At 46.2% G+C, this 27,709-nt stretch overlaps 1 protein-coding gene across 2 annotated transcripts in view; it reads left to right on the top strand.

The window, feature by feature from the left end:
- Nucleotides 1-18,840, top strand: part of DNAJC14 (DnaJ heat shock protein family (Hsp40) member C14) — a 51,172-nt gene extending 32,332 nt beyond the window's left edge. Inside the window, exons 9-10 of one of the 2 annotated variants that reach the window (XR_003941474.1) lie at nt 18,426-18,467; nt 18,571-18,840. The gene's annotated coding sequence lies outside the window, so the exon portion shown is untranslated. The remainder of the gene's footprint in view (nt 1-18,425; nt 18,468-18,570) is intronic. The other variant, XM_030196723.1, reaches the window with a different exon arrangement.
- Nucleotides 18,841-27,709: the final 8,869 nt, after the last annotated feature.

The raw sequence follows: 27,709 nt of genomic DNA on the forward strand, positions 1-27,709 counted from the left end.
GCTTTACCTGCTAATTTTTTTTTCCTCTAGCCCTCCAGACCTGTCAAGATGCTTGGGTTATGCACTCCTACCAGCAGAGGGAGACTGAGAACACTAAAACTGTAACAATGTATAAGCCACCTGCCAACCCCCAAGCAGCCAGTAAATCAGTAACAAAGCAGAAAAGAACAATCAAACACATAAAACGAATACATAGAACCCTGTACTCAGAACTCAAAACAGGCACGAATGTGCTTCTGTCGACCGAACGCCAAAGCGTTGCGGTCCGCCCCTGACAACACAGAGGCTATTACCACTGAACTTCAAAAAAAACGAGAAGTCCAGAACTAAAGACCTATCAGCCACAGCAACCCTGAGGCACAAACCCAAACCAGTCTGCAAACCACACTAGACTAAAACATACCGGGTGGGTTCTTGACCGGTCTGGAGGGTCTAGAGGAAAGAAAATTAGTAGATAAGGCCTAATTTCACCTTCCTCAGCGATCCTCCAGACCGGTCAAGACGCTTGAAGTACCAAAGCAGTAAATAATGTAAGGGCGGCAACCCCGAAAACCAGAAGTCAGAACTGCCGCACCAAAAATTGCATCCTCTCTAGCCTGCACATCAATCCTATAATGCTTCACAAAAGAATGCAGAGAGGACCAGACAGCCGCTCTGCAAATATCTTGAGGAGGAATCAAACTACTTTCAGCCCAGGAGGAAGCCACCCCCTGAGTAGAATGTTCCTTAAGTGTCAAAGGCACTTCACGCCCCTTGAGCAAGTATGCCGAAGAAGCTGCCTTTTCAACCATCTGGATATCGTTGCTTTAGAAGCTGCAGCACCCTTCTTAGGTCCCCTATACAACACATACAACCTATCAGAGGCCCAAAACACTTGAGTCCTTGTCAAGTAAAAATGCAAAGCTCGACGAACATCCAATTTAGCTAAACAGCGTTGAGTCGAATCTCTCGACCTATCGCCCAAAACCGGCAAAGAAATGTCCTGATCCACATGAAAAGATGAAACCACCTTAGGCAAAAAGGAAGGAACAGGTTTCAGGGACACTTTTTCTTTAGAAAAAGTCAAAAAAGGAGCACGACAAGACAAAGCCTGCAACTCCCGAGCCGAAGCAATAGCCACCAAAAACACCATCTGAAATTCATAGTGAGATCCTTAAAAGTACTTGAAACCAACGGCTCAAAGGGGGAAACCCTCCAACACCAGATTCAAATCCCATGGAGGAACCACCTGACGCTGCGGCGGACGAATCAACTTCACGCCCCGCAAAAAAACGAACCACGTCCAGAGAAGAGCCAAGGATACACCCTGTACCTTCCCCCGGAAACAAGCCAAAGCCCACCACCTGTAAAGAGGAAAGAGCGAGACTTCTATCCACACCATCTTGCAAAAATTTCTAGCACTTCCGAAACCGAAATGTGACAAGGAGAATAAGAATGCTCCTAATACCAATTTTCAAAATTCGCCACTCGTGGACGTAAGCGACGGAGGTGGACCGTTTACCTCATAGCAACATAGTATCAATTACTCTGAACGAAAACCCTTTCTTCGGCAACCTGTTCCTCTCAAGAGCCAAGCCGAAAGCGAGAACGGAGAAGGATCGGACATCACTATGGGGCCTTGAACTATCACTGACTCCTGCAGAGGCAGCGGACCCCGAACTGCCAGACGCAATAGATCTCCATACCACGGCTGACGAGGCCAATTCGGAGCTACCAGAATCACCGTGCCTAAGTGCCGCTCTATTCTCTGAACTACACGACCTACCAGGGCCCAAGGAGGAAACACGTACAACAGCTGTAGAGGAGGCCATGGAAGCACCAGGGTGTCGACCCCCTCGAACCGCGGATCCCAACGACGGCTGAAAAATTTTGGCACCTGAGCATTGGCATTCTTTGCTTAGGTCTTCACCGAGGAAGATTTGGGTGTGATATCGGTGTCGGAAATGGTATTTCAAGCGGACGAGTCGGAGAAACTTACTGAATTCACGGTAAACCTGGAGGACGTAATGGGGCAGTTCGGCAAACTGAAGAGTAGCAAATTACCTGGACCGAATGGTATTTATCTTAGATTACTGATAGAACTGAAAAATGAACTTGCGGAGCTACTGTTAGTGATATGCAATTTATCCTTAAAATCGAGTGTGGTACCGGAAGATTGGAGGGTGGCCAATGTAACACCGATTTTTTAAAAAAAGGTTCCAGGGGAGATCCGGGAAATTATAGACCGGTAAGTCTGACGTCGGTGCCGGGGGAAAATGGTAGAGGCTATTAAAAACAAAATTACAGAGCACATCCGAGGACATGGATTACAGAGACCAAGTCAGCACGGCTTTAGTGTGGGGAAATCTTGCCTGACCAATTTATTTCAATTCCTTGAAGGAGTAAACAAATATGTGGACAAAGGGGAGCCGGTTGATATTGTGTATCTGGATTTTCAAAAGGTGTTTGACAAGGTGCCTCATGAAAGGCTACAGAGGAAATTGGAGGGTCATGGGATAGGAGGTAATGTCCTATTGTGGATTAAAAACTGGTTGAAGGATAGGAAACAGAGAGTGGGGTTAAATGGGCAGTATTCACAATGGAGAAGGGTAGTTAGTGGGGTTCCTCAGGGATCAGTGCAGGGACCACTGCTATTTAATATATTTATAAATGATTTAGAGATGGGAGTAACTAGCGAGGTAATTAAATTTGCTGATGACACAAAGTTATTCAAAGTTAACTCGCGAGAGGATTGTGAAAAATTACAGAAGGACCTTTCGAGACTGGGAGACTGGGCGGCTAAATGGCAGATGATGTTTAATGTGAGCAAGTGCAAGGTGAGGCATGTGGGGGAAAAAAGAACCCGAATTATAGCTACGTCATGCAAGGTTCCACATTAGGTGTTACGGACCAAGAAAGGGATCTGGGTGTCATCGTTGATAATACACTGAAACTTTCTGCTCAGTGTGCTGCTGCGGCTAGGAAAGCGAATAGAATGTTGGGTATTATTAGGAAGGGTATAGAAAACAGGTGTGAGGATGTTATAATGCTGTTGTATCGCTCCATGGTACGACCGCATTTTGAGTATTGTGTCCAATTCTGGTCGCCGCATCTCAAGAAAGATATAGTGGAATTGGAAAAGGTGCAGCGAAGGGCGACGAAAATGATAGTGAGGATGAGACAACTTCCCTATGAAGAAAGACTAAGGAGGCTAGGGCTTTTCAGCTTGGAGAAGAGACGGCTGAGGGGAGACATGATAGAGGTATATAAAATAATGAGTGGAGTGGAACAGGTGGGTGAAGCGTCTGTTCACGCTTTCCAAAAATACTAGGACTAGGGGGCATGCGATGAAACTACAGTGTAGTACATTTAAAACAAACAGGAGAGAATGTTTCTTCACCCAACGCGTAATTAAACTCTGGAATTCGTGCCGGAGAACTTGGTGAAGGCGGTTAGCTTGGCAGATTTTAAAGAGGGTTTGGACGGTTTCCTAACGGACAAGTCCATAGACCGCTACTAAATGGACTTGGGAAAAATCCACAATTTTGGGAATAACATGTATAGAATGTTTGTACATTTGGGAAGCTCGCCAGGTGCCCTTGGCCTGGATTGGCCGCTGTCGTGGACAGGATGCTGGGCTCGATGGGCCTTTAGTCTTTTCCCAGTATGGCATTACTTTTGTACTTATGTCCATCACAGGCAGACCCCACTCCATCACCAGACGACGAAGCAACCACTCTCCGGGGTCCAATGTGTGTCTGCTCAGAAAATCCGCGCTCATGTTGTCCACGCCGGCCACGTGACCTGCTGAGAGACACTGCAGATGAACTTCCTCCCAATGCCGATTGACACATGCAATGGCCGTGGCATTGTTGGACAGAACCCAGACTGCTTTGCTGCCCAGAAGATATTGAAGAGCCTGGAGAGAGAAACGAATCGCCCGCATTTCCAGACGATTGATGGACGATCCGGCCTTCTCCGACGACCAACGGCCCTGGACCACCTGTCCGAGGCAGTGGGCCCCCCAACCTCCCAGACTGGCATCCATGGTGAGAACAATCCAGTCCGGAGGATCCAAGGGCGTGCCCTTCTCCAGATTCAGCGTGTGAAGCCACCACTGAAGGCTGAGGCAGGGAGCATCCGGCAAAAAGAGTCTCTCCTCCAAGTCTTGAGTCTGAGGAGACCAGCGATCCAGCAGGAACGACTGTAACTGCCGCATGTGAGTCCGGACCCACGGAGCTACTTCTATCGACGCTGCCATGAGACCCTATACCTGCAGATAAGAACGAGCTGAAGGAAGTCTCTTGGAGCAAAGCTGACGAATCAGAGCTTGCATCTTGACAATCCGAGCTGACGGCAGAACCACCCGCCCCTTCAACGTGTCGAAACGAACTCCCAGATATTCCAGGGACTGCGACGGAACTAGGTGACTCTTGTCCACGTTCACCACCCAACCAAGTGACTCCAAGAAACTCACCACTCTCTCGGTTGCCTCTACACTCTCCTGCCTTGACTTGGCTCGAATCAGATTCCTTGCTTCCTCAATGCCGCCGCTACGACCACCATAACCTTGGAAAAGGTGCGAGGCGCTGTCGCAAGACCGAACGGCAGAGCACAAAATAGGACAGCATTTTCAAAGACCGCAAAAAGAAGAAAACGCTGATGCGCTGCCCGGATGGGAATATGTAGATAGGCGTCTGTCAGATCCAATAAAACAAACTTTCCCAACTGAACTGCTACGATGATCGAACGCAAAGTCTCCATCCGGAAGGAGGGAGCCTTCAGCGCCCCGTTGACCTTTTTTAGATCTAAAGTAGGCCGGAAGGAACCCTCCTTGGGAACCACGAAATAAATCGAGTAACAACCTCTCTGAGGTGGGTACAGGAACCACAGCACCCAGATTGATCAACCGAAGGAGGGTTTGGTGAATTGCCCTGGCCTTGAGACGAGAGCAACATGGAGATCCCAGAAAAAAAATCGGGAAGAGGGCCATCGATCTCTAGGGCATACCCGTCGCGCACCACTTCGAGCACCCACTGATCCGACGTGATGTGGGTCCACCTCTGGTAAAACTGACGTAGACGAGCACCCACGCGAACCAGAGGCTGGATCCGCACACCTTCATTGCGAGGCACGCACTGAGGCGGAACCCACCGAAGATGCATCCCGACCTCCCCGGCAGCCTCCACGAAAGGCTGCGTACGCTGAAAAAATCGCCCTCTAGGTGCACTATTGGCCCTACCCGACCTGTACCGCCGAGCATCTCGCAGACAACCACGGCCCGATAGCCCTCGACCACCTGTTCTGGGATGCATCTCTGGCAGACACTGAACCTTAGCATCCCCAAGACCGCGTACTAACTTATCAAGCTCTTCCCCAAACAGTATAGAACCCTTGAAGGGGAGAGAACACAATTGGACTTAGTGGCCGCATCTGCGACCCACCCTCTGGCTTTCTTCCTGGATTTTCCTACTCTAAAACTGTGCTTTTGGACATTTCTGGTGCATTTTGTAACCTTGTCTTCCCCTTATCCTAACCAGCTGTGTAGATAAGTGGCTTAATACAATTCTAGAGAGAGGTTTTACAACAAACACATTCCACACGTTTTAAACTTTAACCCCCCCACCCCAAGACTTCCACTTCCTAAATAGCTTTCCTAAATACACTACTTATCACAAATTAACTCCACCCAAATACAAATCTCTCTGCCTGTGTGGCTTAAGAGTAAAGTAAATCTTGCTTACTCTTAACCCCATCATAGCATACCTATTCATACCAAATAAATCAGGATGACTCTTATTCTCTGTAATAATTGTGGTGCTTTAGTTTCAAGGCCAATCATCTGGACACTAAAAGCTTGTCCTATATGTCATCAGCTCACTAGTTTAAAACAGGAGCTTAGTAAACTAAAGGAGGAATTAGATGCACTTAAAGCAGCTTCAAAGACTCCACAAAATCATACTGCTCAATCAAACCAAATTCACACCACTGCCTCAAAGGATAAAACCACCTAAAAATAGATGGTTCACAGTAGGCTCAGGCAGAGTTCGTTATGTGACACACAAGCATCCGCCCTCACAAGTGTTGCCCCTACAGAATTTTTTTGCACCATTACAGCACTGTGATATTCCTGAAAATAGAACGGATGCAGAAGAAAAAGGAATGAAGGTGGAACAAAAAGATAGGAAGGTACCCAAAGGGTTAAGACACCCCCAAACCACTAATGTTAAAACACATACCAGGAAATGTAGATGGAATGCGATGACCACAAATGCTCGCAGTCTAAGCAATAAAGTTCATGACCTTCAAGCCCTGATGGTGGAGGCAGACTTAGACATTGTTGCAATCACAGAGACGTGGCTAAATGGTTTCCATGAATGGGATGCAAACATACCAGGCTATAATCTATTTAGGAAGGATAGAGAGGGTCGTAAAGGTGGAGGAGTAGCGCTGTATGTGAGAAATGATATCACGGCGACTGAAATGACAGGGACCTGGGGAAAAGAAGAAGCGATATGGATCACCTTAAAAAGAGATGATAGAACCTCAGTCCACGTGGGTGTTGTCTACAGACCCCCGACACAACTGGAGGAACTAGATAGGGATCTGATCGCGGATATTCAAAAGTTAGGAAAGAAGAGGGAGGTGCTGTTGCTGGGAGATTTCAATCTGCCAGATGTAGATTGGAAGGTTCCATCGGCAGAATCAGAGAGAAGTAGACAGATCGTGGATGCTTTCCAAAGTGTTTTGCTCAGACAAATGGTGAAGGAACCCACGAGTGAGGGAGCAACGCTGGATCTGGTGCTTACAAATGGGGATAGCGTGTCAAATGTCCGAGTGGGTGCCCACCTGGGCAGCAGTGACCATCAAACGGTTTGGTTTGATATGACTGCTGTAGTGGAGGGCAGCCACTCAAAACTCAAAGTCCTGGATTTCAAGCGTGCTGACTTTACTAAAATGGGGGAATACCTGAGGAAGGAGCTGATGGGCTGGGAGGAAGTACAAGAAGTGGAAGGACAGTGGTCCAGGCTGAAAGAAGCTATAAATAGGGCCACAAACCTTTATGTAAGGAAAGTAAATAAAAGCAAGAGAAAAAGGAAACCGAGATGGTTCTCCAAACAAGTGGCTGAGAAAATAAAGGCTAAAGAGTTGGCGTTCCAGAAATACACAAACTCAAGAACAGGAACACGGGAAGGAATACCGGAGGAAACTGAAAGAAGCCAAGAGAGAGATACGTCTGGCGAAAGCACAAGCGGAAGAACAAATGGCTAGAAATGTAAGGAGGGGTGACAAAAATTTCTTCAGGTATATTAGTGAAAGGAGAATGACTGAGTAAAAAGGGAATTGTGAGACTAAAAGATACTGCGAACCACTAAGTAGATAGTGATGAAGAAAAAGCAAATTTGCTAAATAGATACTTTTGTTCTGTTTTCACAGAAGAAAATCCTGGAGCAGGACCGCGATGGACTGGAAAAAGTACAAATGAAAATGGAGTGGATACAGCATCATTTACAGAAGAGAGTGTGTATGAACAACTTGTAAAGCTAAAGGTGGACAAAGCCATGGGACCGGACAGGATCCACCCCAGGATATTAAGGGAGCTCAGAGAGGTTCTGGCGGGTCCTCTTAAAGATTTGTTTAATGGAGAATGGAGGAGGTGGTCCTTCTTCACAAAAGTGGTGATAGGGAAGTAGCTGGAAACTACAGGCTGGTAAGCCTCACTTCGGTTATTGGAAAAGTAATGGAAGCGATGCTGAAGGAAAGGATAGTGAATTTCCTGGAAGCCAATAAGTTGCAAGATCCCAGACAACATGGTTTTACCAAAGGGAAATCGTGCCAAACGAATCTCATTGAGTTTTTTGATTGGGTGACAGGAGAATTGAATCAGGGACGAGCTATGGACGTAATCTACTTAGATTTCAGCAAAGCTTTTGACACGGTTCCCCACAGGAGGCTTTTAAATAAACTGGATGGGCTGAAGATAGGACCTAAAGTGGTGAACTGGTTGACAGACAGACGCCAGAGGGTGGTGGTGAATGGAGTTAGCTCGGAGGAGGGAAAGGTGAGTAGTGGAGTGCCTCAAGGATCGATGCTGGGGCCGATTCTGTTCAATATATTTGTAAGTGACCTTGCCGAAGGGTTAGAAGGTAAAGTTTGCCTATTTGCGGATGATACTAAGATCTGTAACAGAGTGGACACCCCGGAGGGAGTGGAAAACATGAAAAAGGATCTGAAGAAGCTAGAACAATGGTCTAAGGTCTGGCAATTAAAATTCAATAGTTACCACTTCTGGGGTATAAATGTCCCTTCAGGGTTTTTTTTTTATTTTTTGCCAAATGTGTACTACTAACCCTTTCTATTTTTATAACTTATACAATATGCCTTTCTAAGTAACTCTACCTCTCCAACCCTTCCTCTTTTTTTATATATATTTTTTTCTTTGCATTCAAATAGTGCTCAGTGACTGGAAAAACATTTCTAGACTGACTAGCAGCCATATATAATGTTTTCCTTTCGGTACATCATTGCACACCACCTCCTACCTATCTTGTATGATGTCTTGCTTCTAGTGTAATGAATATACCCTCTTCTGTATGTTATTCTTTTGTATATTATTCATATACTCCCAAAATCGTAAAGCCACTTATCTTAATATCTAACAGAGTGTTCCCACTCCCTAGAAATGCTCTGTCACTTTAAATGGTGCAGTGATATAAATCAAAAAAAATCTGGAGTTCACTAAACCAGTTCCCGGTTGTCATCCATCGTTGGTGCCCTACATGCGAGCATGTTTCGCCATAGCGTCTTCAGGGGAACACCATTCTATAAACATAAACAAAATATAGTGTAACTAAAACCTAAATCCCACTACGAATGCTATTATCACTTCCTTATTAAACATATATACACTGCTATCTCACTGAAAAATAATTTAAAATATTTTCATTATATATATCTCCTAATGGCTACCTTCAGGCAGGAACCGCTTGCACTCCTCTCCTTCCAACGGCCAGAACGCCGGTACATGCGTAATAGGTACACCCATACTGCCTTTCACAAATTTAAATCCCCGATAGGTGGGACAAAGCCCACCAATCAATCTCTTTGTTAAGACCTGACGGGATTACCGTGCGCCACTGAAAAATAAAGCGCTGTTCCCTTTGAATCAACGCAGACATCACGTCCCCACTGAAGGTACTAGGTAGTTGATATATTATTACAAAGGATACATCCCGTATTTCGTGTTTGAGCTCCACCCAGTGCGAAACCAGTGGAGCTTCAAATTTTCGTACCCGTAGATTGCTTATATGCTCTGCAATGCGATCTTTTATTCTCCTTTTTGTTTGACCAATATACCATTTTTTACATGGGCAACATATGCCATACACTACAGGAGCTGTTTCACAATTCGTAGAGTGTTTTAACACGAAATCCTTCCCCGTAATCGGATTCTCAATAGCTGTCGCAACCAGAGCATATCTGCAATATACACAATGGGCCACATCGACTGTGGCCTTCCTGATTATCAGGACAATCTTGCTCATATCTCCTCTTAAATATTTCCGCTAGATTACGGGCTCTAGTGTGTGCAAAACAAATGTGCCTGGGTACATCATGTAACATCAAAATCGGCCAGTGTTTACGAATAATTTCTTAACATACTTGGCCTCTGTGGAGAACGGTAATACACATACAATCTGGTCTTCCTGGCTGTGTTTAAAATTTCGTGGGTATTTTAACCATTGTTGTGAAACTCTTCTAGCTTGTTTGTATGCTTTTCTAAGTACCTTCCCAGGGTACCCTCTGTTTGTAAGCCTACGGTGTAAATGTGCTGCATGCCTGTCAAATGCTTCCCTTGAGTGACACAATCTTCTCAATCGTAAAAACTGCCCCATTGGTATTCCGTCCTTCTGTGCTTTCGAATGAAAGCTTCTATAATGCAAGATGGTATTCGTATCGGTTGGCTTACGATACACCTCAGTATAAAATTGGCCCTGGTACCAGTCAATGGATATGTTCAAAAATGTGACATGATTATATGATATATTAGTTTCAAAACTGATGTTAGGATCACAGTTACTAAGAAATTGAATAAATTGCTGCAATTCTTCCATTCCTGCTGACCAAATCAAAATCACGTTGTCGATGAATCTCTTCCATAGCAAAATATGGGTGGCATATCGGGAAGGGTACACAAACAGCTGTTCAAAACGTGCCATGTACATACACGCAACAGTGGGAGCCACCGTCGCGCCCATGGCGACCCCTCGTTTCTGCAGATATCGATCTTCAAATTGAAAAATTGTTTGATATAACCTGCCGTGCCATATGGTTCATCAGTTGTATTTTCCCATGTGAATAGTCCATCATCCGTAATTGTTGGTCAATAAGCTGGAGGGCTTGATCCTGGGGTATCATTGTATATAATGATCGCACATCCATGGATGCCAAAATTATCGGGCCTTCAGTGCTGGACAAATCTTGCAACATCCTGATAAAGTGTGTTGAATCCCCGAAGGGATATTAGTCATCGCTGGCTGCAAATGAAAGTCCAAAAACTGAGACAAGGGTTCATTTAAAGAGTTGGTACAGGACACAATTGGACGCCCAGGAGGATCCACCAATCTTTTATGTATCTTAGGGACAAAGCGGATTTGAGGCATTCTAGGACTGGCAACATACAGATATTGAAATTCCTTGCTAGAAATCACACCTTTCTCATTAGCCTCCTGTAGAAGTGCTTTAATTTCCAGCTGATTTTGTTTAGTGGGGTCCATATCCAAAAGGATATAAAAATCCTGATCACTTAATTGACGCCCTGCTTCCGCTCTATACTTGCTGGTGTCCTGCACAACAACTCCTCTGCCCTAGTCAGCTTTTAAGATAATGATACTAGTATCATGTTGTAATTGCTTAAGGGCTAATAATTGCACCTTAGTCAAATTATTCGGAGAGTATCGTTTCTTCCGTTCCATATCATCTACATCCTGCAATACCAATTTTTGAAATGTTTCTATCACCGCATCGGGAGGGCTCGGCGGCATCCAAGTGGAAGGCAGATGATATTTACTAGTAAAAGTAGCAGTTTCCATCAACTGTGTATCAGATGTTTCATTGCCAAAATATGCTTTCAATTTTAATTTTCTGAAAAACTTATACAAATACTGACGATTGGAGAAAGCGTCATAATTTCTAAAAGGGACAAACGACAATCCCAACTCAAGGACTTCCATTTCAGAAGATGTAAGAACTTTTTCAGATAGGTTGTACACTATTCTTTCTGACCCCGCAATTTGCGGCGTCCTCGGTTGGATTTCGACGGGAGCTGAGGCTGGTCTCCCGGAAGATTGGGTCCCCCCATCGATAAAAAAAAGACTGAGTGGAGGGAGTGTCTCTATCATTGATCCCATTATTGCTCACAACTGGCATTCCACCTACATTTCTTGGATAGTCACCATCCACTGAGCACTATTTGAATGCAAAGAAAAAAATATATATAAAAAAAGAGGAAGGGTTGGAGAGGTAGAGTTACTTAGAAAGGCATATTGTATAAGTTATATAATAGGGTTAGTAGTACACATTTGGCAAAAATTAAAATTCAATGCCAAGAAATGCAAAGTGATGCACTTAGGGAATAGAAATCCACGGGAGACGTACAGTGGTGGAAATAAGTATTTGATCCCTTGCTGATTTTGTAAGTTTGCCCACTGACAAAGACATGAGCAGCCCATAATTGAAGGGTAGGTTATTGGTAACAGTGAGAGATAGCACATCACAAATTAAATCCGGAAAATCACATTGTGGAAAGTATATGAATTTATTTGCATTCTGCAGAGGGAAATAAGTATTTGATCCCCCACCAACCAGTAAGAGATCTGGCCCCTACAGACCAGGTAGATGCTCCAAATCAACTCGTTACCTGCATGACAGACAGCTGTCGGCAATGGTCACCTGTATGAAAGACACCTGTCCACAGACTCAGTGAATCAGTCAGACTCTAACCTCTACAAAATGGCCAAGAGCAAGGAGCTGTCTAAGGATGTCAGGGACAAGATAATACACCTGCACAAGGCTGGAATGGGCTACAAAACCATCAGTAAGACGCTGGGCGAGAAGGAGACAACTGTTGGTGCCATAGTAAGAAAATGGAAGAAGTACAAAATGACTGTCAATCGACAAAGATCTGGGGCTCCACGCAAAATCTCACCTCGTGGGGTATCCTTGATCATGAGGAAGGTTAGAAATCAGCCTACAACTACAAGGGGGGAACTTGTCAATGATCTCAAGGCAGCTGGGACCACTGTCACCACGAAAACCATTGGTAACACATTACGACATAACGGATTGCAATCCTGCAGTGCCCGCAAGGTCCCCCTGCTCCGGAAGGCACATGTGACGGCCCGTCTGAAGTTTGCCAGTGAACACCTGGATGATGCCGAGAGTGATTGGGAGAAGGTGCTGTGGTCAGATGAGACAAAAATTGAGCTCTTTGGCATGAACTCAACTCGCCGTGTTTGGAGGAAGAGAAATGCTGCCTATGACCCAAAGAACACCGTCCCCACTGTCAAGCATGGAGGTGGAAATGTTATGTTTTGGGGGTGTTTCTCTGCTAAGGGCACAGGACTACTTCACCGCATCAATGGGAGAATGGATGGGGCCATGTACCGTACAATTCTGAGTGACAACCTCCTTCCCTCCGCCAGGGCCTTAAAAATGGGTCGTGGCTGGGTCTTCCAGCACGACAATGACCCAAAACATACAGCCAAGGCAACAAAGGAGTGGCTCAGGAAGAAGCACATTAGGGTCATGGAGTGGCCTAGCCAGTCACCAGACCTTAATCCCATTGAAAACTTATGGAGGGAGCTGAAGCTGCAAGTTGCCAAGCGACAGCCCAGAACTCTTAATGATTTAGAGATGATCTGCAAAGAGGAGTGGACCAAAATTCCTCCTGACATGTGTGCAAACCTCATCATCAACTACAGAAGACGTCTGACCGCTGTGCTTGCCAACAAGGGTTTTGCCACCAAGTATTAGGTCTTGTTTGCCAGAGGGATTAAATACTTATTTCCCTCTGCAGAATGCAAATAAATTCATATACTTTCCACAATGTGATTTTCCGGATTTAATTTGTGATGTGCTATCTCTCACTGTTACCAATAACCTACCCTTCAATTATGGGCTGCTCATGTCTTTGTCAGTGGGCAAACTTACAAAATCAGCAAGGGATCAAATACTTATTTCCACCACTGTATGTGTTAGGTGGCGAGAGTCTGATAGGTACGGACGGGGCGAGGGATCTTGGGGTGATGGTATCTGAGGATTTGAAGGCGACGAAACAGTGTGACAAGGCGGTGGCTGTATCTAGAAGGTTGTTGGGCTGTATAGAGAGAGGTGTGACCAGCAGAAGAAAGGGAGTGTTGATGCCCCTGTATAAGTCGTTGGTGAGGCCCCATCTGGAGTATTGTGTTCAGTTTTGGAGGCCGTATCTTGCTAAGGATGTAAAAAGAATCGAAGCGGTGCAAAGAAAAGCTACGAGAATGGTATGGGATTTGCGTAACAAGACGTATGAGGAGAGACTTGCTGACCTGAACATGTATACCCTGGAGGAAAGGAGAAATCAGGGGTGATATAATACAGACGTTCAAATATTTGAAAGGTATTAATCCGCAAACTAACCTTTTCCGGAGATACGAAGGCGGTAGAACGAGAGGACATGAAATGAGATTGAAGGGGGGCAGACTCAAGAAAAATGTCAGGAAGTATTTCTTCACGGAGAGAGTGGTGGATGCTTGGAATGCCCTCCCACGGGAGGTGGTGGAGATGAAAACGGTAACGGAATTCAAACATGCGTGGGATAAACATAAAGGAATCCAGTTCAGAAGGAATGGATCCTCAGGAGCTTAACCGAGATTGGATAGCAGAGCCAGTAGTGGGAGGCAGGACTGGAGGTTGGGGAGGCAGGGATAGTGCTGGGCAGACTTATACGGTCTGTGCCAGAGCCGGTGGTGGGAGGCGGGGATAGTGCTGGGCAGACTTATGCGGTCTGTGCCAGAGCCGGTGGTGGGAGGCGGGGATAGTGCTGGGCAGACTTATGCGGTCTGTGCCCTGAAGAACCTAGGTACAAATCAAAGTAGGGTATACACAAAAAGTAGCACACATGAGCTGTCTTGTTGGGCAGACTGGATGGACCGTGCCGGTCTTTTTCTGCCGTCATCTACTATGTTACTATGTAACCTCGAAGCCAAACAGCCCAACGAGCTCCCACAACCAATGCCATATTTTTTGCCGATGCTTGCAGCAAATCATAAAGAGCATCTGCTAAGAAAGAAGAGCCCATCTCCAGCTTGGCTAGTTCCTGCACCCAGGAAGATCTATCCACCGCCGGATCATCTAGGAGTTTTTCAGCTCAGCGGAAGCAAGCATGAGCTACTAAACCTCCACACACCGAGGGCTGCAGTGACAAGGCGACAGATCAAAACTACGCCTAATAAAGGATTCCAACTTCCTATCTTGAGGATCCCTGAGAGCAGTTCCCCCCCCCCCCCCCCCATCATCAGGAATAGCAGTGGCTTTAGTGACCCCCGTCACCACCGCGTGTACTGTAGGAGACCTTAAGGAGTCCCTATCCTCTTGCGGAAGAGGATAAAGCCTCGCCATAGCTCTAGCCACCCTACAAGCAGAATCTGGGGAAGACCACTCCTGCATGACCATATCTCTGAGGTCTTTATTCATGGGAAAAGAATGGGAAGACCGGCGAATACCCTTAACCAACGGGTCTACCTGCTTTACCTCCACCACTGTGGTCTCGGGAGAATCAAATTTAAGTGTAGCAACCACCTGATCAATTCAGCTAGTTCATCTCTATGAAAGATCCTCACCACCGAGGGATCTTCACCTGGCAAGGACCCCTCCTCCTCAGGACAGGTGTCCAAAAGAACATCATCTCCAAGATCAGTGCACTCCTCTTCTGAGTGCTGTAAGGACAAAAACTCAGGGTCCTCTGACCACACCAGACGAGGGCACTTGGCAACTAAGGGACCTACCCCCTTCTGAAGGTCTGCCTGTAGGGATCCTGACTTCCACGCCTGGAACATCGACCAAATAAATTCAGGTGGAAATCCCATGCCCCCTGAGCACTCAGGAGACCAGCCTATGCTCTGCCCCTGAAAATCCTGCAACGTCTGAGGCGAAACCACAGGGCCGGAGGAATCCAAGATGGTGGCAGTTCCCGCCAAAATCGGAACCGTCGCTACAGCACCCGGGAGCAAGGACATATCAACAGCGCTCGAGCCGACCCCGGAAGCCTCTGCGGACAATACCGGAGGCGAAGAAAGAGGTGGTTTCGGCTCCCCACAGAGCCTGCATTGTGCCCCCCAGTGCGTCCACACCTCGGCATGTACAGAACTGGCAACGGGACAGTTTCCCCGCCGACATCCTTCAGGGAAGAAAAGAGGTAAGCAACCCAACAGGCAGCAGCGCCCGGACTCACTCTCTCTCACAAACACACTGCAGCTGTCCTGGTCAGCCCCAAAACAAACAAGCAGAGTTTTGGGGTTTTTTTTTTTTCAACTGACTGCTTACCTCCCAGCTTGGTTGCTAAAAGCTGACAAGGCCTATGGCTCTCAAGGTTCCTGCAATCACACAGGAGCCGAGGCACAGGGCTGACTGCTCAGGAGAGCACAGCAGGGGGAGGGACCCGATGACTGGGTGTGACACGCCAGGGGAAAAACGGAGCCCCACCGAACCCACTTCCCCGAAGCACACAGATTCTAAGTACAGGGTGCTAACCAACAAAAGGCCTAAAACAAATCCTAGGCCTACCAGATCAGGCTGCATGTCTCTGCTGGAGACAGATTTACTGGCTGCTTGGGGATTGGCAGGTGGTTTATACATTGTTACAGTTTTAGTGTTCTCAGTCTTCCTCTGCTGGTAGGAGTGCATAACCCAAGCGTCTTGACCGGTCTGGAGAGTCACTGAGGAACTATAGTGATAACACCACAGACTGATATGGCGGTGGTACTGCTGCTCTTCTTGGTGAGGTAGGGAGAAGTTGTTTCCCTTAGAGATGGCCAGGAATGGAGCAATGCCTAGTGGTTGGAGCACCAGACTGCCAGCGAGGGAAGTTCATTTCGAATCCCACAGCTGCTGCTTATGATCTAGGCAAGTCACGTAACCCTTCATTGAGTACAAACATAAGGGCCCGTCTGTTAAGCTGCATTAAGTGCCTAGCACAGCTTAAGCTGTGGTACCACGGGATGTGCTTAGGCATCCTGCAGTAACTGCCAAATGTGTTCACACTAGCCATGTGCTAATTTTTTTTTTTTTTTTGGAGGGAACATGTCAGGGTGGAGAGTGGGTGGTCCTTTGCTAATCAGTGCAAAACAAAAACATATCAGTGTTGTAGAGCACAATTTTCTCTTTCAGATGATACTATTCACAAGCTGATTCAGGCAGACTTTTTTAAATAATTGGCTTTGAACTTTGGTATATTTTACCATTTGCGCTGACAGTGCCAACTTTGAAGAGATAGTGCAGGGCAGTTATAGATGCTGGTTAGTTGCAAATCTGGCAGTATTATGTCCAGCATAAGCATAATGCTTGTTCAAAATTTCAAGTCCGTATCTTTGTTTGCATGAAAGTTATTGCGGTCTGAATATTGGTCCAAATATGTTCCGATGAGTTGCGACCAATTTTGATGCACACTTTGAGTCAACTTGTTTGACTGGATTTTGCATCCATAATGTTAAAATGTATTTCATCGGAATTAGCATCAAAAACTGTACAGGATTTGAATTTTTTAGCCATTCTTATAAATGTGTTTGGATTTTATTAGACCCCAAAAATGGCATTTTGGTAAATGTCGCGTGCACATGGACTGACCTCCTTTCAGAAAAGGAGGTCTAGATCTGCAACTATTGCAGTTAGAGACCTCAAATTTTGGGAAACTTCGTTTAACACCTGACTCACACAACAGATAAAATTTGAACAAAATTGGAGACATGATGGTGGGAAGGTTTAGACACTTGGCATGGAATGACCCAGTTTTTACTTTTTTTTTTTAAATACTCCATCCTGTTTCTTTCTGTGGCCCCTGCCTCCTACTGCTTGGAAATTTCAGCCTGACCACTAAGCAACCAAGCCAAGGTCTTTCCCTTTCTATCTCTCCCTGCCAAGCTTTCATACTGCTCAAACCTTCCTCCCTGCTGCTGGGAAAGTAGCAAAGGCCTGAAAAAGAGCAACAGTCGAGATAATTGCCTCCATAGTCTGGGATTGCTGAACAGTAAGTGCTGAAGAGTGAAGCTGCCTTTCTGCTTGCGTGCTTGCTTTCTTCTTTCAGTTCAACCACAGCTCATATCTGTCATGGGCTGGGCACTATTTATTTATTTAGATTTTGCTCCCATCTTTTTCAGTAGTAGCTCAAGGCGAGTTACATTCAGGTACACTGGATATTTCTCTGTCCCAGGAGGGCTCACAATCTCTAAGTATAGCCCTATTTGTTTAGTTTCTTATGGAGAATGGGGGCTTAATCCGTGCTCTTGATAATACAGGGCTGGGCACGTGTTGGTATTCTGCATTGCTGGTAGCGGGATGTATATAGTTTAGGTGCAAAGAGTTGTGAAAGTATGGGGAGGAAGAGTGATTGGGAAATACCCACAGCACTCACCCAAGGGCCAAATGCTGGGAAAGAGTGGAAGCAAGAGATACAGTTAGCTAACTCACCCCTGGGTGACCTGACCCCTACTGCTTCCCTTTCCCTAGCATTTAAAATGTCAAAAGGGCCAGATATGCTATGTTCAGCAAGCTGCTCTGGAGAGGATACCACAAGTGTCTGACCCTTTCAGTAATCTGAACTGTCCTGTACCCTTTTGTGTAAAGTAATGGGACCCTTTTAATTAGTCATAGCTCCTGCCACAGAATTAAAAGAAAATGCTTGGTAAGAGGAAGTGGCAGCAGCATTTACAATATTTTCCACCCTGTCCAGCAGAGGGTTTGGCTCAGGCCTTCCACCTCCTGCCAGCACTACTGATTGCGGGTAGCTTATCTCCTTCCCATTGTAAACCCCGCCCCCCTGAGACTCTCGGGTAAAGAGTGTGTTCCAAAATACCAGATGTTAATGTCTGTAGTCGTACCAAGCATCTAGGACCACACTGCCGAGAGCAGAGGGAGGATGTACATTTAACTCAACTTCCACTCTCCCACTCAAAATACGAGAGAAAAAGTTGAACCAGTTTGTTTTTCTTTTTTTTTTAATAGGTTTCTTTACTTTATAAAATCAGATACAAGTATCAATTCATTTTAATTTTTTTTTTTTTTTTTGGTAATTTGGTAATTTGGTAAATATCTCTCTTCTTAAGGTCAACAATATTTTACTTTCACAAACTTTTACACATAAGTTTTCTAAATATGCTTATAACTATTTACTAACATTTGGTTCCCCTTAACAGAGTTACTTCAACTTCCGCAGAACAAGAACAACTATCGGATAAGTAAATATTTTTAAACATTGAAACGTCAATTTCCTAATAAATGTTTTTAAATTTCTTACATATTATAAGAATTTGATTATTTGGAATATATTTTTTTTCACAGGATCTGCTCTAGGAAAACCAGCGAAAGTCCAGGCGAGTATACCAACTTATTTTTCCTTGCATGCAGTTACTTAACTGAAGCAGGAGAGATTATTTTCCAATTGAAAACTGAAAAGCAGAAGTCTTTCTTGCGTGGGGGCCCAAAGGTTGGTTGGTTGGTTGTTGTTTTTTTAGGTTGTAATCCGCAAATTCCTGTTCTTTTTCTTTGCAGTCTTCCTCCTAAACCTCTCTTACTCAAATCAAATTGAGGGGAAAAAACCCTGACACTGTTCATAGGATCTCACTAAGTGACATAATGTTATTTTAACATTGTGGCCAATCAAGCTAATTAAAATAAAATGAATTAAAACATTCCCTTTCTTCCACGCCTACTGCTTTATTTCCCTGTTCTATGATGGGTGAAAGAAAAAGCAGAAACTATCACTCTGGCGCTCTAACACTTCATTCAAATTCAAGCATTCATATCTCATTTCACTTCCCCGACCTATAGAACCACCTTCAACTTGCTTTACACCCGCTTCACTCACCCTGTCATTTCCATTAATCAAACCTACACAAACCCTTTCTAAAACTACTATCCTTTACCAGTGTGAGCATTGACACTTATCACTGTATCACTATTTCCCTGTTTGACACAAGAAGTTTTACTTTAAATACTTCTAGACAACTTCTTCATTCTCCCTGCCACAGACACTCTCACAACAGGTCCTCTCTGCTCTGCTGTTTCTGTCTCTCTAACTGGCAGTCAAAAGGTTGCTAAGGCAACGGAGACTCAGCTTGCACACCTGTCGTCTCCTGGCCAATAGAAATGGTTCTTTAGAACTCAAAATTTTTTAACAGAAACTTAGAATTCTGCCTAAACCCAACTGATTCTCCATTTTGATTTATAGTTTTGCCATAGGAAATAATTGAAAAAGTACTATTTACTAAATATTAAAGTGAATCATACACCAAACTACACCAAAATCACCAACCCAATTATGCATTACCATGCCCACAGAATTATAGTTTTACTTTTCAGAATTAACTATTTTTGATGGACATCACACATTTTTCATTAATAAAACCCTTTTAAAAATCCTGAAATTAAAATACTAATCAAAAATTAACCCTTTCATCACCTGCTCTGTCGAAGATTTATTTTTAAACCCCGTCAGAGACCCCTTTTAAGCCCCCCCAGGAAAACTACTACTTAAAATTTTTTTTCCCAATTTTAACCCCCCAGAAAATCTCAGGAGGTTGTCAGAAACCCATAATTAAAAAAAAAATTGAAAATCCCTTTAACCCCTTAATTTCTATTAATATAAGTCCCAAAATCCACAATTTAAGGGGGAATGGGACTTGATATACCGCCTTTCTGAGGTTTTTGCAACTACATTCAAAGTGGTTTACATATATTCAGGTACTTATTTTGTACCAGGGGCAATGGAGGGTTAAGTGACTTGCCCACAGTCACAAGGAGCTGCAGTGGGAATCAAACTCAGTTCCCTAGGATCAAAGTCTACTGCACTAACCATTAGGCTACTCCTTTTAAAAGAAAACCAAATAAAATGTTGGGCCACCAGACCCCTTACCTGACTCGCTAGAGTCCCCTGACCTGGCGACCACCATTGGTTCCGGTCTCGAAGGCCCCCATCAAAAATCAGGTCAAAAACAAAAATCCCTGGAACTCCGGCTGGGCAGCTCTAAAATTGAGCCCCAGGTAAGATTTATTTATTTAAAAAAAATTAACCCCTTAGGGTTACACCATTTATTTCTGATTGCAGGCTAACATCCTTCAACTGCCAGTCTGTTCCTCAATTAACACTTGGCACTGCTTGTCTCACAGGAAGCAGGTCACTGGGTGTGGGAGGGGATGCATAGGTGAAAAATCTGTTAAGGAGAAGCAAAGTAGAAGAGATGGGAAGGGAGAGTAAGGGCAAGGGAAGAGAGAGAGAGAAGTGGTACTAGATTGGAGGGGGAGAATGGAGTGAAAGGGTTGGTTAAGTGAAGAGGGAAAAAGTACAATAAAAAGTAAATAAATGGAGAAAACATGCAGCGCATAGCCCATGGAATTATTTCCAACACCTCTGTATGTAAATGTATGAGTCTGTGTTGTGTTTGGGGTGGGGGATATGTGTTGTGTGTCTGCTTGGAGGGCAGACAGTTTGAAAGATGCAATTCCTTAAGTACTGTTATAGTGAATCAGTATATGTGTACTGCAGCTGTTGACACTATATTGAGGTATTTTTTGGAGGGGGCTTGGCATGAAATGCCTAGCACTTGCCTGGGGTTAACCCTGCGGCCACTTGGAGGGTCTGTCCCCAGATCTGCTCAGGCCTGCCTGCACCTGGTTATGTGCTCCATACTAGCACTCTCCTCCCACCGACTGGGTCCCGCTTGCCTCTGGGCTAATCTCCTACTCAGATTATTCACCGATGATTTGTGTGTATTGGGGTTACTCTCTCAGGGGTTCCACAGTTCCTGGAAAACACCCACAGACCCAAAAATACAAACCAGGATTCTTAGTTGGTCCAGGACAGCAGAGTCAATAAACTAAAAAAGGTTTATTGTTGTCGCAGAACTTGAACCATGAACAGAAAAAGGTGAAATCAGCAAGCAATAACAGGTAATTGAATATGGATCAGTTATAAAACTAAACATTTATTTACTACCTGGGGAGTTCAGGAACTGTAGTTGCTCACAGAGCCTCAGTAAAGAGATCTTTTTCTCTCCGCTCCCTGGCTGAGACGGGGGGAAAATCCAGTACCTTCAGGCTAGATTTGAAATCCAGAGCCCAGGGCATCAATTTTGAAAGCTTCCCAATGGTACCGCAGATTGCCTTTCCATAAGCTGAAACTGGAAGAGAAAAAGTATTTTTCTGCAACAGCTTTAAAACTCAAAACAAGTGCCATCTGCTGGCCAATTAGGAGAAATACACTTCATGAAATAATACAGTTTTCAGGCTTGGAAACCCACTGATTCTTATTTCTCATCCACCCCCCTCCCATCATATGCAGAAGCTTCCCCCAGATCACTTCTTTCCTGTGGCTACTGGAGAGCTGGATCAAGTCTACAGTAGTTGCTGCTAGTTATGAAAGTAGGCAGGTCAGAGTCACTCAGGAGGGGAGGGGAAAGGGGAATACATCTTTTAAGCTCAAGTAAAATGTCCAAACGTATTACCTATACTCCTACCCTGGACATTTAGGGCTAGATTCTATGTATGGCGCCTGAAAATTTTGTGTGGAAAAAAAAAACGCCTAGGCATATTCTCTAAAATATGCCTAAATTTTATAGAATAGGCTTAAATGCACTGTATATAGAATATGCTGAGAGCTGGTCCACACAACTAAATTTAGTATGCCAACTATACCCTGGTGTAAATTCTGACGGTTAAGTTCTGGAAGTCATTGCCACAGAATGTGGTAAAAGCCCTTAGCGTTGCATGGTTTTGAAAAGGTTCAAAAGAGTTCTGGGGAAAATCCACTGCTTATTACTGGGCTAAGCAACGTGGAATCGTTGCTTGTGACTTGGATTGGCTACTGTTGGAAACAAGATACTGGACTTAATGGACCTTTAGTCTATCCTAGTTGGCAATGTTTAAAAATTCCACCTTTTTAAACTGCCTTGACTTCTTTTCTGTTACATGTCACTTTTTGGTTTCTGTGATATAGAAACTGGAAGTCCTTTTCTCCACAAGCAAGCAGAGGAGAGAGGTACAGGAACACTAGTTGGGTACCTAACATCACTGATGGAGCCAGTGTGCCAGAGGTCCTCTCTAGCTAAGTTTTTTTTGACCTTTGATAGGTATGGGGGTTCCTGAACTTGGAGAGATAGTAAACTAAGTTCAGTTTACTTGCATACCTTACCTAGTAGCAGTTTTCCCCTTCTGTCGGTGGGATCTTGCACAGCTACCATAAGACATCCTTAAAGCCTCCTATCACAGTACTCAAATCTGCACTGGGGGCCCATATCATCCCTCCATGTCCCACATCCGATGGCAATGACCGGGGCCTGAACTCCAACTGTATGCTCCCCAGCCCAGATTGTGGTGTGAAGGACACTCATCTGTGCTGGCCTAGTTGGCACCACCACTTGACATGTCAAACCAAATCATGGAAGAGAACGAATGTTGCTCTTCCTCGCCCCTCCCAGGTTTCTTATTCCGGGACAGTTTCAAAGGAGCCATGTACTCAGCACCACGAATGGGCCTCGCTGTCAGATCCCACCAAAAGTCGGCTAAGGCACCAACTACCCACATGGCTACTCAGCCAACAGCAGCTCATGAGACATCTAGGGGCAGTGAAAGAAAAGGTTTTCAAAATCTGTCAACCTCTGAGCACAAATCACATAGCATACAAGGATATACAGCACTGCCTTACCAAGCTCAGCCAAACATGTTTCTTCTTAAGGGATGCCTTCCTCTATGCAGCAAGGAGATCCAGGTTATGCTTCTGCTTGCCCCAGTTTTCCCTGCTCACCAACCCACCCCCTTACTCAGGGACCATATTTTCAGCTGATCCTGAAGTTTGTGGCTGACACCTCTAATGTTCTGCAGTACTTAAGCTCTTGGGTCTACCTGACTTGCCCCGTTAACTTAGCTTGTCCCCCTCATCCACTCATTGAAGCAACCTGTGGCATAGCCACGGGTGGGTCTAGGTGCACTCAGTTTGTGCTCAGGCTCACCCAGTTGCTGCACACCTATGATGTGGCTGGCAGGGATCCCCTACTCCTGCTGGCTGAAAACTCCTGGCATCCCTCCCCCCACATACCTTTTAAATGCCACTTCTTTGTCAGCAGTGAGCAGCAACCAAGGAGGTTTAATGGCTACCTTGGCAGCAACCGATGCACGCTGCTCAGTGCCGCTCACAGCTTTCCCTCCGACATAAGTCTGCCTCTGCAGAAACAGGAAGTTACATCAGAGGGAAGGCTGTGGGCTGGCATTGAGCAGCATGCATCAATCACTGTTATTGGTGAAGTGGTGTTAAAAAAGTACGCGGGGGGGGGGGGGGGAGTTGAGAGCCTGGATTGCCGAGATGCCATGCAGAGAGCAGGGGGTGAGGTTCCTGTGCCCTACCCAACTTGGAACCAGGCCCACCTAAAATTGGATGTCTGCCTACAGCACTGGAAACAACATATCAGGCTTTGGGTCCCACAAAGTCTGTCCTCTCTGCCTCCTGCAGTGATCAACGTCTCCTGGTCCCCCTGCATTAGGGTTACCAAAATTCCGAGTTTCCCCGGACATGTCCTCTTTTTGAGGGCACCGTTGGGAGTCCAGGCGGGTTTCCCAGTTCGGTCACAGGATCTACACGGCAGCAGCACAGTTCCAGCCCCAGCTGAAGGCATCTCTCGGTCGTCACCTGGCCACCCTCAGCTTCCCAACAGCCCTTCTTTCCTTCCTGCCGCCCTGCGTTTACAACTTTTATTTCAACTCAAGTTGTGGCAGCGGCAGCTGTGAATGCAGCAGGCTCGCCTCCAGCCTTCCCTTCCCTCTCGGTGTCCTGCCCTCCTCTGATGTAATTTCCTGTTTCCACAAGGGCGGGATACTGAGAGGGAAGGGAAGGCTGGAGGCGAGCCTGCTGCTTTCACAGCCACTGCCGCATCTTGAAGTAAAATAAAAATTGTAAACGCAGGGCGGCAGGAAGGAAAAGGGGGATGTTGTGGGAGAAGGGAGCGGGAATGTGGGGTTGGGTTGGAACTGGAACTTGGGGGTTGGGGCAAGTCACTGGACATGGATGGGAGGGGAGGGCAGGGGAGAGAGGAGAAATCGCTGGACATAGATGAGAAGGGAGGGCAGAGAAGAATCACTGGACATGGGTGGGAGGGGAGAGAGGAGAAATCGCTGGACATAGAGGAGAGGGCAGGGGAGAGAGAATTGCTGGAGATGGATGGAGGGTGCAGGGGGAAAGAGGAGAATTGCTGGATATGGATGGAGGAAAGGGGAGAGGAGAGTTGCACACGGATGAAGGGGAAGGGAGAGAGGAGAAATGCTGGACATGGGTGGAGGGGAGGAAAGACAGAGAAAGTAGATGCACATGGATGAAGGGGAGAGGAGAAATGCTGGACATGGAGGAAAAGGAAGATAGAGAAAGGAGATGCATATGGAGGGGAGGGAAAGGGAAAAGAGGAAAAAAATGCACTTGGAGGGGAGAGGGGAGAAATTCTGGACATGGATGGAGGGGGGAGAGATGCATACTGACGGAGATGAGGGAAAGGGAAAAGAGGAGAAAAACTACACATGGATAGAGAGAATAGGCAAAAGCTGGAACCACTCAACGCCTCCTCCAGTCAAGTCCGCGGAGGACCCAGCTTTTACCTATGGATGTAGGGCAAGAAATGAAGAAAGGAATCCCTGGAAACGGAGTTACGGGAACAGATAGAGAGCAGCAGAATCAGAGACTGGGACCGACATAATCAGAAAAATAGTCACAGTCAACAAAGGTAGAAAATAATCATTTTATTTTCATTTTAAGGTTTGGAATATGTCCAATTTGAGAATTTACATCTGCTGTCTTATTTTGCAATGTATAGCAATGTATGTCTTTCTGGTATTCTGCATGCAGAGTCTAGCTTCTTAGGATTTCAGCTTAATTTTTGAAGAATTTGAAGAGGGGCTATCTCTGTTCTGCATGTGTGACTGCAGGCCAAGTGTCTGAATTGGGATCTGTTTAGGTTCTGAGATTTTGATAACATTGGTTCAGGTTTGGCAAGACTGTTCTCCTAATTCCTGGTCTGTATGCTAATTTGTTTTGTCATTTTGGATATACTGGAGCTGTAACAGCTTACAGAAATTATTTATAATGAGGCAAAAAAAGTTATTTTTCTTCTCCTTTACCTTAGTGTGGTGCCCTGGTGGTCTAGTGACCTCTTCGGGGCAGGAAAGAGCCCCTTCTTTCCTCCCAGTGCGTCTACAGACTGTCTTGCTCCCGGCGCCCCTTCAAAATGGCTGCTGAGTTCAAGCGGTGGTCTTGCGAGACTTCCGAAGAAGTCTTGCAGTGGGGCGGGGCATGTGTCCTCTTTTTTTTTTTTTTTTTTTTTTTCTTAGGCAAATATGGTAACCCTGCGCTGCATACACTAATTACTTGAATGACTATCACCTGAGGAACCTGGACTTGGATCCGAGAGGATGAAGACACCACCTCCTCTTCTCCTCCCCCCCCTCCCCCACCCAACACCAGAGGTCAAGTTTCAGGACCAGCGTGAAGACTACTAGCCCAGTTTCTCCAAAACAAGTGCACTGTGCTGCAGCAGTCTGCTGTCTAGATGCCTGCAAATGAGCAAGGCTTCTAATCTGTCCTCAAAGCCTGCACTGCCACTAAGTAAGTTTTCTGCACTCCCTGTCCATAAGCTCGTTCAGGACCTACAACCTTCCATTTGGCAAATACCCCTGTTGGGTGCTACAACCTCCCAATGCTTGCAACTGAAGTACAAGGTGCACAATGGCCCAGGGCATTCTCACCCTCAACTGCCACACCACTCTGTGTGGTAAATGGAGCAATTTTCAAGAAGTCTTAATTCCATTATTTAGCCTGTCCTCCTGACAGCAGCCAGAACGAGTTGCAAAATTACATACTTAATATATTAAAATAATACAACGGAAAAATGAACCAAAATGAGACTACCCCCAGGCTACCATGATTTTATTTCCTCCCATGCGTGGCGTTTCCACTGATAATCTGCAGTTGGCGCACTCCAACTGCTCACTGCATGTCACGCATTAGCCCTTACCGCTAGATCAATGGGTGGCATTAAGAGCTCAGACCAGTTTTAGGCACGCGCTGGTTTCAGTTTACTGCATGCCCTTTTCCCGTTCCATTAAAAAAGCCCTTGGTTTGGCGTGCACCAAAAACACGTGCCTGCACTACCGCAGGCCACTTTTTACTGCAGCTTACTAAAAGGACCCCTTAGTCTTTTCACCAGTCTGATTTTCTATTTGCACTTTAGGCTTGCTCCTCTTTGCACACTCATCTAGGATGGGGGTGGGTCGGCTGTCCTCTGGAGAAGGAGGGGTTCACTCCGCCGTCTCCGGCCGGATCCAAGGGCTCACACCAGCGAAGCTGCTCATCCTTTGGCGGAGCAAGACAGTAAGCCGAAGCCATGAGCTCGCCGACTCCACCTGACTTGAGGGACTTGGCGAGGATCCTGCAGCAGGAGCAACTGAATGCCCTCTCAGGGGCCTTCCAGAATGTGTGTTCACAGCTCAACTCCAGGCAAGCCCAGGCGCAGGCTTCACCATTGGGCCCCCGCTTGAGTGCCACATTTGCGGGTCCCCGCTTTCCTGAGCCTAGCCGGTTCAACGGGACCCCATAGAACTGCCGGGGATTCCTGAACCAATGCAATCTCTACTTCGAGATGCAACCGGAGGCCTTCGCCGCGGACCGAACGAAGGTCTCCTATGTGATCTCCCTACTCACCGGGTCGGCCTTGGCCTGGGCCTCACCCCTCTGTGAACAGCGGGACCCTATGCTCATGGACTTTGAGGAGTTCCAGCGCCGATTCCGGCTCGTCTTTGATGTTCCTGGAAGACCGTCCTCCGCGTCCTCGGAACTCCTGCGGATTCAGCAGGGGTCCGGGACCATGGGCGAATAGGCCGTGCGGTTCCGCACCCTAGCCTCAGAGCTGCGGTGGAACTCTGAGGCCCTGTCTGCGGTCTTCTGGCAGGGACTTCAGGGCCGCATCAAAGACGAACTGGCCGGTCGGGACCTTCCCCCTACCTTGGATGCTTTGATCACGCTCTGTACCCGGATCGATACGCGCTTCCGGGAGAGAGCCCGGGAACGAGCCGAACAGCATAGGACTGCGGGGCCTGGGCCACGGAGGGTCCCTTCCCCTCGAGACACTCCCGCTGGGCAGGGCAGTATCCCGGAGGAGCCCATGATCGTGGGTCGGCTGCAATTGGCTGCCTCAGAGCGATCCTGTCGACGCCGGAATAACCTGTGCTTCTACTGTGGGGAAGCGGGACACTTGATTCAGGCGTGTCCTACTCGACCGGTGGGAAACTCCGAACCCAAGGCCCCGTGAGGGGGCTGGTCTTGGGACACTTGGGGCCCCCTTCCGACAATTTGTTCACTATTCCAGTGACCCTACAGTGGCAAGACCATTCGATCCAAACCCAGGCCCTGTTGGACTCAGGGGCCGGGGGAAACTTTATTAGTTTGGAA

Source organism: Microcaecilia unicolor, chromosome 3 (genome assembly GCF_901765095.1).
Source record: "Microcaecilia unicolor chromosome 3, aMicUni1.1, whole genome shotgun sequence".
In the NCBI taxonomy this organism is placed as follows: Eukaryota; Metazoa; Chordata; class Amphibia; order Gymnophiona; family Siphonopidae; genus Microcaecilia; species Microcaecilia unicolor.